General features: G+C 35.5%; 1 protein-coding gene and 1 non-coding gene across 6 annotated transcripts in view; both read left to right on the top strand.

Moving 5' to 3' along the window:
- Positions 1 to 12,398, top strand: part of Macrod2 (mono-ADP ribosylhydrolase 2) — a 2,207,522-nt gene that overhangs the window by 541,115 nt on the left and 1,654,009 nt on the right. The window lies entirely within an intron of this gene.
- LOC123463117 lies at positions 11,880 to 11,985 on the top strand. Its single transcript, XR_006638729.1, has one exon. It is a non-coding gene; the product is annotated as a U6 spliceosomal RNA (small nuclear RNA).

Consider the following 12,398-nt stretch of genomic DNA (forward strand, 5'->3'; position numbering starts at 1 on the left):
TACAACTTGCAGGGTGTCGGGGAAGAGCATGTGTCTTCATCAGGTACCTCAACTTGAGTCCAAATATCAGTAAAGGAGACCTAAGTGACATTATGAAGCCTACTGAGGTCAGCATCCAGATCCCAGGTATGAGAGAGTGACCTTGGTCAAATTATACTTCAGAGAGTTGAATACACAAGTCTTGCAATGTATGCACTGTGGAATATCAGTGTGTCTGCTATGAGCAGTGAGAAGTGGAAAATCTGTGAAAGGTACAATGCTGTGAATATCTAGGAGATGATCAGGAAGTGTGATTTCAGGGACCGAAGAGATGGCTCAGTGGTTAAGGTATTTGCCTGCATAGCCTAATAACCAGGCTTTGATTCCCCAGGACCCATGTAAAGCCAGATGTACCAAGTGGCACATGCATGTATAATTTGTCTGCAGTGGCTAGAGGCCTTGTGCCCATTTTCTTTCTCTCTACCTCTGCTTATAAATAAATAACATTTAAAAAATAAGATGTGTGATGTCAGGAGTTTGTAGTCAAGAAGTTTATCTACTTCTGTCACAGGTTTATTTATGGCAAAAAATAAAAATATGTTAAAAGTCCTCAAAAATAGATACAGTGAAAATCAGTTAATTTGCTTTCAAAGCCTGTGAGTCTGAGTTCAGTTCTCCAGTTCTTAAAGTCAAAGCACAAAGTGCTGAATGTGTTTGGAGTTTGTTTGCAGGGGCACACACTACATATATGTTCTCTCTCTTGCAAGTAAATAAAATAATATATGTAAAAGTAACCATTCCCACAATGCAACACCCACAATCCTCATGAGGGTATGACAGGGAGAAGGCTAACGATGGTACCATCATGGCTCTATACACACTATATGCATACGTAATAACAAAAGGAGGCACAGTGAACACAAAGCCCTCATTAAGCTTACTATCCACTAGCCCTCCAACTTTCTACTTTATGCAATACTTTACTTGCATACAATGTATGCAATATATTACTGACAAATATGATGTGAGGTCTATGACTATAAGGATATGTTTCAGGACATATCCAGGAGAGACTTTTGTAAAGTTCCAAGTTCATTTCTACCATAATTATAAAATAACCACAATTTACTAGTCATATTTATTAAAAACATAATTCTACATATCTTTTTTCATGAATATATGTGTAGAGTGGTGGGTGTGTATGTTTGTGCAAACACCTGTTGTATTCTCATGACACTGCAGAAGATCTGGCATGTATGTACTAGTAGCTTACAAGGTAACCATTGGCTGGGCGATTAAAAGAACAAGCACAACGATTAACTTTCAGATGGATATGGTTCTATGCCAGGCACAGTGTTAAGGTTGGTGTACATATTATCATGTTCAATCTTATTAGTGTTGCTAATATATCAATACTGTTATCATTCTCATTTCACAGATAAAGATCAAATCTCAGTGAGATTAGATGAATACAATAGTTGACAGGCCCAGTATTTTAACTAAAACTTCCCAACTCACCAACAGTATCATAACTATTGCATTGTAAACTCAGTCTTGTACTTACATTGGTTTGTTAGCAATGTAAGCGAAGCTTGTTCAAAGTACTTGTGGAAAATGATTTTCTAGTTATTAGCTGACAACTGAGATACAAAGAAATTGGGATGCCACTTGGGAAGCCAGCATTAAAAAAATAAAATTAAAAAGGCTCAGAAATTCATGACTGCTCATATGGGAGAGACATATTTCACATAGTTTATCCAAGGTAAGTTACCAAATAAAGCAAATGATGCCAAAACTTCCAGTAACAACTAACTTGAAAGGAGGAATCATGGCCAGCATTACCTCTGTAATAAACATCCAGGTTTTTTATTTTAAAGAAGTCACAAAATAACAGCATTTTGTAACTAATACTCAGAGGGGAGTAAGACATCAAAAGGTAGAATGGGGTAGGAGAGATGTCTCAGGGTTAAGGCACTTGCTTCCAAAGCCTAATGACCTTGGTTTGATTCCTTAGTACTCATATAAAGTCAGATGCACAAAGTGGCACATGTGTGTGGAGTTCAGAGTTCGTTGCAGCAGCTGCAGGCCTTGGAGCACCCATTCTCTCTTTTTGTCTCTCTTCTATCTCTTCTTGCCATGTATACATACATACATACATACATACATATATATATATATATATATATATATATATATATATAGTGCATGTATAAAAGATATAATGGTGATTTCTATAGGTTGGTAGAGAAAGGAAGGAATAAGAAGTATTATTTAATGGGTCTAGAATATCATTGTGGGAACATGAAAACATTCTAAAGATGGATGATTTTAACAGCTGCGTGTTAACGTGAATATATTTAATGTTACTGATTTGTATACTGGTCAAAATGATCAAGTTTAATATACACATACACACATATTTACATGTTTTATCACAATAAAAAGTGGCAATCTTCTAGATAAGATGGCAGATTAGAAGTCTCACCAACAGAGCCTGCGAAAAGAGTTTTGGCTCTTTTTCTGTGACAGACAAGGTCTGTAAATGTACTAAAGCCCTAAGAGCAGGGACTACTGAGACTGTGCAGAGGTCAAGGGCTCACGGTTACCTCTGCCCAATATAGTACCAAGTCAAGAGGAGCCAAGCCCAGTGTGTACCAAGGAGGGAACTGACTACAACTCAGCAAAGGTGGGCTTGAAACTCAACTTCCCACCCCGGGTATTTTCTCATCCTGATATTTTTCAGAGTTGAGTTAATACTAGTCTATATTCTAACACACCCAACTTCCCAGATGCTTCTAATATTAGGAATTAAAATCCTAGTATACATCATGATATCCTTGTTCATTTACCCTCCATCAGTTGTTAAAGTCAAAGAGACTACTGTTGTTAAATGGCTAGTATGCCATCTGTATAATGGGCATATCCCTCAGCTGTGGTCAGTCCTACAGTATATAGTTTACCCTGGGGATAATATAGAAGCTGAAACAGGCACCTGAGTTCCTGTACAGAGGATATAACTTCTGAACTACACGCCTAAGCACAGAGCTGATAAAAAAATATTCAAACAATGAAAATAACTCCAAGTCTCTAAATCCCAATAGTAGAAGCCTTAAAAAAAAATGAAGACAACATAACTCCTCCAAAACTTACTAATCCCACCATAATGTCCTCTAGTGAGAGGAAACTAGATGAAAACTCAGACAATAATCTCAAAATAATGATCTAAGTATGTTCAAAGAAAAAATAAGAAAACAAATTCCAGAATAAATCCCAAGAGGATACAAAAAAAAAAAAAAACCAGTTGAATGAAACAAGGAGATCAATACAAGATTTGAAAAACTAATTCAATAAAGAGATACAAATGCTAAAGAAAATCTGAAATTAGAATAACATATATGAAAAAAGAAACCACAATAAGTTAAATCAAAAGCTCGGCAGAAAGTCTCCCCAATAGAATCAATAGTATCAGGAGCGGACAGAATATCTGATGATGAAGACAAGGTGGATGAATTGGAACGCTCCCACAAGAACAAAGATTAGTAAGAATATATGACAGGGACATTCAGAATTTTTTGATACTATGAAAAGGATTAAGGGCATAGAAGGAGAAGAGTGACAAATCTACAGATAGTACTATTTAAAAAAAAATCTTCAAAGAAAATCCTCTAGGGAAAGAGATGTCAATACAAGATGCATTTAGAATACCAAAATGACAAGACAGGAATAGAAACTCCCTTTATCATATTATAATTAAACTACTAAATATACAGAACATCAAAAGAATATTGTGTTCAAGGGAGACATGAGAAGTCACTTATAGATGCAGGACCACCAAAATAACTACAGATTTCTCAAGAGAAAGTTTAAAAGCCAGGAGATCTTGGAATGATATATTTCAAGTTCTAAAACAACTGCCAATCCAGACTTCTATGCTCAGAAAACAGCTCTCATGATTAAAGGACCAAGTAGAACTTTCCATGATAAAAAGACAAGCTAAAAAACATTCATGACTACTGCAATAGCTTTACAGAAAAATCTTGAAGGAATCTTTCAAACTAGAGAGGACAGGCACATATATGAGGCCACACTTGAAAGAATAAACCACACTTGAAATTCAGCTAAGCAAGAAAGCAGTAGAAAAACACCAAACTGTGTAAACAACAACGACAAGAATTAATACACAGCTTTCAATAATAACTCTGAATATAAGTAATCTCAATTCCCTAATCAGAAGACTTAGACTAGCATAATGGATTAAAAGGCAGACTTATTTATTTATTTATGAGTGAGAGAGGCAGATAGAGAGAGAGAGAGAGAAAATACCAGAGCCTTCAGCCACTGCAGACAAACTCCAAATGCATGCACCACCTTGTGCATCTGGCTTACATGAGACCTGGTGAACTGAACTGTCCTTTGGCTTTGCAGGCAAGTGCCTTAACTGCTAAGGCATCTCTTCAGTCTGGCAGAGTTTTTTTACTTGTTGCCTCCAAGAAACACAAACATAAAAGACAGATGCTATGTAAGGATGAAGTGGGGGACTTCCAGTCAAGATGGCTACCGCATAGCTGCACTACAGACAACAAACAAAAAAAAAAAAGATAGATGCAGATCCTAAGAAGAGAGCTGCCCCAACATACCTCAAAAGGGGCCCAACTGAAACTAAGGACAACTGGCGAAATAAGCAAGGGTGATGTTTTCCTGTGAACCGGATACCAGCACAAAGGGGAAGGAGATCAACGCAGAGAAAAATCAACTCCTACCAAATCAGAGAGCCAGAGCCTCAGAGGCCCCAGCACCTCAGCACTGAAGCAGACCAAAAATGAACCCAACATGGCTCAGGGAAATTTTGCGGAAGAGGGGGTGGAAAAAATGTCAGAGTCACATGTTGGGTCATGATTTGCAGAGACATTTATCATACCAATAACTGGGGGCTAACTCCACAATGCATGACCCATTTTCATTAACAAGGAGGATCTAATGGGAGGGGGTAGATCACAGATGAGCCTAAATAATGGTACCAAACTGCCTGTATTTACTGAAAAGAAAACTAATAAATTAAATTTAAAAAAAAAGGATGAAGTGAAAGAAAATTGTATGGAGATAAGAAACAAGTGGATATTTTTCTTATATCTGACAAAATAGACTTCAAATCTAGTTAGAATAGATAAGGTCATATTATCATGACTAAGGGGAAAAAAATCTAAAAAGAGGACTCTTTAATTTAAAACATTTAAGCACCATGCACAGGTGTACCTCATTTTATAAAACAAACATTACTATATATAAAGTCACAGATTTGCCTCAGTAAAATAATAGTGGGAAATTTCTTTTTTTAACATTTTTTTATTAGTGATATATAGAGTGTATATACAGTCATGTTGATACCATCATTAGCCTCCTCCCTGTCTTCCCCTCTCTGCAGTGACCCTCCTTGTTGAGGAATATGGGTTCTGCATTGGGATAAATAGCATAGTGTTATTCCTTAGGGCCATGGAATAAAAAGAACAAGCCAAACACAAAATCAATAGATAGAAAGAAATAATTAAGATTAGTACACAAACTAATGAAAAATAAACGAGAGGAAATAATGCAAAGAATCAATGAAACAAGATGTAGATTCAAGGATAAAAAAGTTGATAAACTATTAGGCAAACTAATCAAAGCAAGATAGAATGATTCAAATTAATACAATTAGAGATAAAAAGGGACTCATTACTACCAATGCCAATGAAATTCTGAAAATCATAAGGACATCTTAAACATATATACTAAATTGTACAATCTAAAAGAAATACAAGCATCCCTATTTGGTTTCAAAGTACATTACAAAGCCATAATAACAAAGCCAGTTTGACCAAACGCAAAACCAGACACGTAGATGAATAGAACACGAAAGAAGACCCATTTTGAAACATAGCTAGAACCACCTGATTTTTGACAAAAATTCCAAAGCTACTCACTGTAGAAATGAGAGCCTCTTTAACAGACTGTACTGAGAGCCTACATATAAAAGAATGAAACTTGACCTTAATCTTTCATCATGGGTAAGATTCAACTCCAGATGGATCACAGACTTTGATATAAATCCCAAAACTTTCCAACTGCAATAGGATAGGCACTTCAAGTTTGGGCATACAGAAATACTTTCTCAGTAGGACTTCAGTTGCTAAAAAAAAAAAAAAAAAAAAAAAAAAAAAGCAAGAATCAACAAATCTGACATGATGAAGTTAAAAAAGCTTTTGCCCCACGAAGGAAACTATTAATCAAGCAAAGAGGCACCCTACAAAATAGGAAACATCTTTGCCAGACAGAGGAGAAATATCTAGAATCCACAAAGAATTCAAAGACCTAAACAACAGGAAAAAAATCACAATAAATATGAGCTGTGGAAGTAAACAGAGAATTCTGAAAGAAGAAATGCAAATGGTCAATAAATACTTCAAAGTGTTCAACATCCTTTGCCATGTGGGAAATGCAAATGAAAACTATTTTGAGAATCTATCTCACCCCAGAATGGCCGTCATCAAGAAAACAAACGAGAACAAATGCTGGCAAGAGTGGAGGACCCCTTATTCACTGTTGGTCAGAGTACAAACTGGTATAGCCATTATGGAATTATTGTGATTTCTCAAAAAAGCTAAAACTAGAAATACCATGTAACACAGCTATACTACTCCTCTCTGTATACCCAAAGGACTCTCTACCCAGTTACAAAAACACTCACTCATCCATGTTTATTGTTCTAGTCACAATAGTAAGAAAATGGAATCAACCTAGAAATTAATTAACTGATGAATGGATATTGAAAACATAGTTAATGTATACAAGAGAATTTAATTCAAGTTGAATGAAATATGAAGTTATAAAATTTGTAGAATGGATGGATCTACAAAACATTATGCTAAGTAGAGTTACTCTTGCTCAGAAAGACAAACATTGCATATTTTTTCATATGCTGTTTCCTCACTTTTAGTGAGTGTAAGTGTAATCCAGGAAGTTAGAAAATAGCCATGAGAAGGGAGAAGAGACATATATAGTAGAACACATGTGATAAAGAAGTAGATGGGTAGTGTGTTGGGGGTGGAAAGATTAAGCAAGGAAAGGAAGGGCTTGGGGGAGGGTTAAAAAATTAAGAATATATGAGAAAACTATGTGGAAGCCTACCTCTTTGTAAGTTAATTAAAAAATATAATAAGAGTTTGAATAGAGGTTCTCATGTGGGTAGATAATGGTGATCATAGAATAGGTTATTAAATGAAAATCCCAATGCCAAGAATGGGATAGATGGGTCTCCATGAGTGGCTGGTTCTGAAGGTTCCTGAACAATACAGACTTAGGCCACTGCTCCTGGCTTCCCACCATAACTAGATGGGAAAACCCTGGGGCTGAAGGCAACACATTCTTTGGTTGCAGGTCACAGTGAAATACAGTTAGAACTGCTCTGGAGGATTCCTCCCTGCTCACTTGTTTTCATAGTCTGGAAGGTACTGTGTAGATTACTGGGTGAGAAAACTTATCAATAGTCTTACCCAGTTGGGGACCCTGATTAGTAAAACAACTTACCAGTCAGGCAAAATGTATTCATTGATACAGTAGAGACATGATTGTAATGGGAGTAATCAATTGCTTCCTGACTGGATTTGAGGCCTGCTTCATGGGAAAGAATTTATGACTGGTACTAGAATTCATAACTAAATACTGTAAACCGAGTCAAATGATTTGGGAATCATAGACTGCAGGGGAAGAAGCTGCCACTATTGCTATGTTAAATGGCCATATTGTCAATCTGCCTTCTGTATATTTGTGTTTATAGCCATAGGTTAGTGCTCCAAGGCCTTGGTTTAGAGAAACTTTTTGTACTTGGCAGTAGTTAATGCAGAGGCACACTAGTCAAAGTGCTGAGTATAACTGACCATTGTCCCTCAGTCCTAAACAGGACATCTATATCACCCTCTTCAAGGCTCAGGGACTGTTGCAGAAGAGAGAGAAGAAAAAGCTTAAGAAACAGGGGAAGGGGATGGGTGCTGTGGAACATTATCTTCTGGACATGCCATGGCTTTTACAATCATGGAGTTATAGAATGTAATAATTCCTTGACAAACACTTGTAAAAGTTGGCATATCAACATTCTATCATGGATGAAGGAGGGGCTCATGAGGCCCCACTCCTCCCTGAGGAGCTAATGGCTGTTAATTGTTGCTGATGGAAGGGAAGACATTTTCTTCAGTGATATAATCACCTGTAAGTTGCTCATATGATGGTAAATAACTTTTCACTCATGCCCATACAAGCAAACCTACTTAAGACTCAGTGGGTCAAACCCAAAACAAAGATATCCAAGTATGAGTGGGGGCAATTGGAATGAAGAAGCTTATTATCAGGAGTGGGAGGGGAACAGGACAAGAGAAATTATACATATAAAATAAATTGATAGAAAATAGCAGTTATAAAATCTGTTAATGATCTCAAATCTGGTCTAAGCTGTTTAATTCAGAGCATTTCACTGAATTTCACATGTACTCCATGAACTTAAGGGAACATGTTTAAAGACTTGAAGGAGAGCATCACAACAATGAATTAGTAAATGGATATTCTTAGTAAAGAAACAGAATTTTTAACATTTTGAAGTAGTTATAATAGATGAAATGCAAAGGCCAAAAGAAAGTCTCAGAATCAGATGATAGACATTACCAGAAACGGAAATCAATAAAAAGCATTTAGTCTTTACAATGGAGAAAAAAAATATAAAGATACAGAACAAGTACTATAGAGTTGTAGGGCAAATAGCATATTTATAATTAATAATATGAAGAAACATACTTAGAATCAAAATCTCATTACACAGAACAGAATGAGAATAAAAATATATGATATTATATAGGCTAAAATGTTCTAAAATATTTTGATATTAATAGCTAATGAAAATATTGACAAATACATCTAAGAAACTTAACTGCATAAATACAAACTTGAAATAAATATATTAAGGTTTTTGAAAACATGAAAAGAAAACAGCAGGAGAAAAAGGAGTAAAAATGTCATTCAGCAGTAAGATTAATGAGTTCTTTAGTGTCTGGTATAACAGAAGCCAAAAAGGTAGGGGAATGAGATAGTCACATTATTAAAAGGAAAGTGAAGAGAGTCTTTTAGTCATGTTTTTAGTATCTGGAATAACTTGCTTTCCAAAATGAAGATAGGGGCTAAGTAGATGGCCTGAGTACCAGAGTTTGAGTCCCCAGACTCCACATAAAAGCCACACACACACAAAAAGCTGTCAGAAGGTTCTATAATCCTAGCATACTGACAGAAATATGGAAGGCAGAGATAGTAGAACTTCTAAGAAGTTCAGAGACCATCTAGACTGTTAATCACAACAATAAAGATAACAAAAACAAGAAACCCTGCCTCAAATCAGATGGAAGTCAAGAACTGATTCCTGAAAATTGTTATCTGATCTTCAAACATGCACTATGACATGTGCACATTCACACACATGAACATGCACACACACATAAACATCCATGCAAATAGACATATATACACATATTATACACCTAAAAGTGAAGACAGAGTAAAGATATTTTCAGATATTAAAGAATATAGACATTTTACATATTACAGAATATTCAGTAATAATAGTTACAGATTTTTGCATCCTATTCTCAGTATTGAATAACAGAACTGAAGGTGTATTTTTTGTCAACAAAACTGAATGAATAGTAAAAAAACTGAATGAATAATAACCGAGTTAATTACTCAGTAAGACCTAGAACTGGAACTGAAGCATCTAGTTTCCTGGACTCAGCTGGACCTTAGAGTCTCCAACCTGTCCACAGCTGCTGTTGGACCACCAACCCCTATTCCTCAAACTAATCCAATAAATCCCTGTACAATGTATACACATTCTGTTCGTTCTGTCCCACTGAAGAACTCTAACTAATACAACAAGAACAAGCTGTAGGCCACATCAGCAAATCTGGGGGAGGATAAAGGAAGCAATGGTGATGTCCAGAGATACAGCATTATAATACTCATAGTATTATACCCTTCCATCTTCCAGACATTGCTCAAGGCACTTGCACCTTTTCTTTTCTTTTTTTTTTTAATCTAGGCAAGTAAGAGAAATTTCTCTGTCCTTGTAAAGACCCTATTTTGAAATAAATGCATTTTTCATAATGACATTTTTTTTTTTTTTTTTTTGAGGTAGAGTCTCACTCTCTAGTCCAGGCTGATTTGAAATTCACCATGTAGTCTCAGGGTGGCCTTGAACTCACAGTGATCTTCCTACCTCATCTTCCAAGTGCTTGGATTAAAGGTATGTGCCACCACACCCACTTCTATAATGGCATTATTTTTAATGTTTTACTGTATTAGTTTTTAAATATGCAGAAAAAATTGGTAAAAAACCTTAGTGAATTGATATATCCACTACTCATATTCGATTACTGACATTTTACCATACTTATCCTTTCCCACTATGTACACCTATTTACACACTCACAAGTCATGTCTTTTCCTTATAGCATTATTTTAAGACTAAAATATAAAAACAATCTAAGTGTCCAAGAGTATGGTGCTACTTATAAAACTTGATGTGTTTACACTAAAATAATTATATGTAACAATTGAAATTCATCATTGCCTTACTAAAGAAAAATGCTGAATCTAGTGATGCAGAATATAATATTAGGATTCATTTTTATTTTAAAAATATAAAACACAGCATATAAATAAAAAGGAGCATAATATAATATGGATAAATGAAAAATATTTGGTTTGTTATAGTAATGAGTTTTAAAACTTTTCTCTCAAGGACTGGGGAGATTGCTTAATAATTAAGGTACTTGCCAGCAAAGTCAAGGTACCTAGGTTCAACTCCCCAGGGCCCACTTAAACCAGATGCATGAGGTGGCACATGTGTCTGGAGTTGGTTTGCAGTGGCTGGAGGCCTTAGTATGCTGTTCTCTCCCTCTCTCTCAAACAACTAAAAATAAAATATTAAAAGTTCCCTCTCAAGTTATTACATTATTTATTATATACATTCAGAATTGAATAATAAAATCACATTATCACTGCAAATTGCAAAGTTTTACATTAATTAATTATATAAAAATAAATGGGGGCTGGAGAGATTGCTTAGTGGTTATGGCATTTGCTTACAAAGCCAAAGGACCTAGGTTCTATTCCCCAGGACCCACGTTGCACAAGGTGGCACATGTGTCTGGAGTTCATTTGCAGTGACTAGAGAACCTAGTGCACCCATTCTCTCTCTTCTCCCCTTCTGTCTGTCAAATAAATAAATAAAATAAAATATTAAAATGTAAATGAGTTTATATGTTAATTTCTGATAACATTATCCATTATAAGCATCACCTATTATTACTATTTCATATTAATATGGTGATTTTAGGGTTTTCTGATAAGTTAGTGTTGCAGTCAAGTTCACATTTCTGGTAGAAATCACCCAACCAAGAACAGCTTTGGGGAAAAGGGGGTTTATTTTGGCTCACAGGTTCAAGGGGAAGCTCTAAGATGGCAGGGAAAAACGATGGCATGAGCATACAGTGGTCATCACCCCCAGGCCAACATAAGGTGGACAGTAGCAACAGGGGAGTATGCCAATCACTGGCAGGGGTAATCTGGCTATCATACTCATAAACCCGCCCCCAACAATACACTCCCACCAGGAGGTTTTAATTTCCAATTATCATCAGCTGGGAACCTAGCGTCAGAACACCTAAGTTTATGGGGGACACCTGAATCAAATCACCACAGTTAGATTCTCATTTAAAACTCCTAATGATTATTAATTTACATGCATTTTTGTTTACATATTCTAATACAGTAAAGCAAAGGGAATTTGTTTATGTGTGAATAGTCATACATAAAACTGCAAGATTGTGCTTGCTTTGGAAATACATATAATAAATTTGGAATGATAAAGAGAGATTAGTATGACCCCTGCTCAAGGATGACATACAAATTTGTGAAGTATTCCATATTTATTAAAAAATGCAAGTTTTACTTCAACCTGATATGTTTCTATTGTTTGAAAAAAATTGTGGGTAAAGTATTCCAGCTATTTAGAAACATAAGGAGGAATCAACTTCTACCTTAAAAGTTATTTAAGACTATTTTAAATTGAGGATTTGTTTCTTTAGAACATCCCAAGACTTTTAGTATTTTAGCAATGGTATTTAAGTGGGATATATTTATGGTAGCTGTCTGAACTTATTCAAAGTTTGTATTTGGTTAGGATACATGGTCACTAAATGCAGTTTTCTCTAAGGTCTAAGTTTAATACCAACATAAAGCTATACAGAAAAGAAAACAAAATTCTTTTTGGATATTCAGAATATTTGCATAATTCCTTGCTATATACAAATCTAAAGTTTTTTGTGATTAATAAAAAGAGAAAC

This window comes from Jaculus jaculus, chromosome 8 (genome assembly GCF_020740685.1).
Source record: "Jaculus jaculus isolate mJacJac1 chromosome 8, mJacJac1.mat.Y.cur, whole genome shotgun sequence".
In the NCBI taxonomy this organism is placed as follows: Eukaryota; Metazoa; Chordata; class Mammalia; order Rodentia; family Dipodidae; genus Jaculus; species Jaculus jaculus.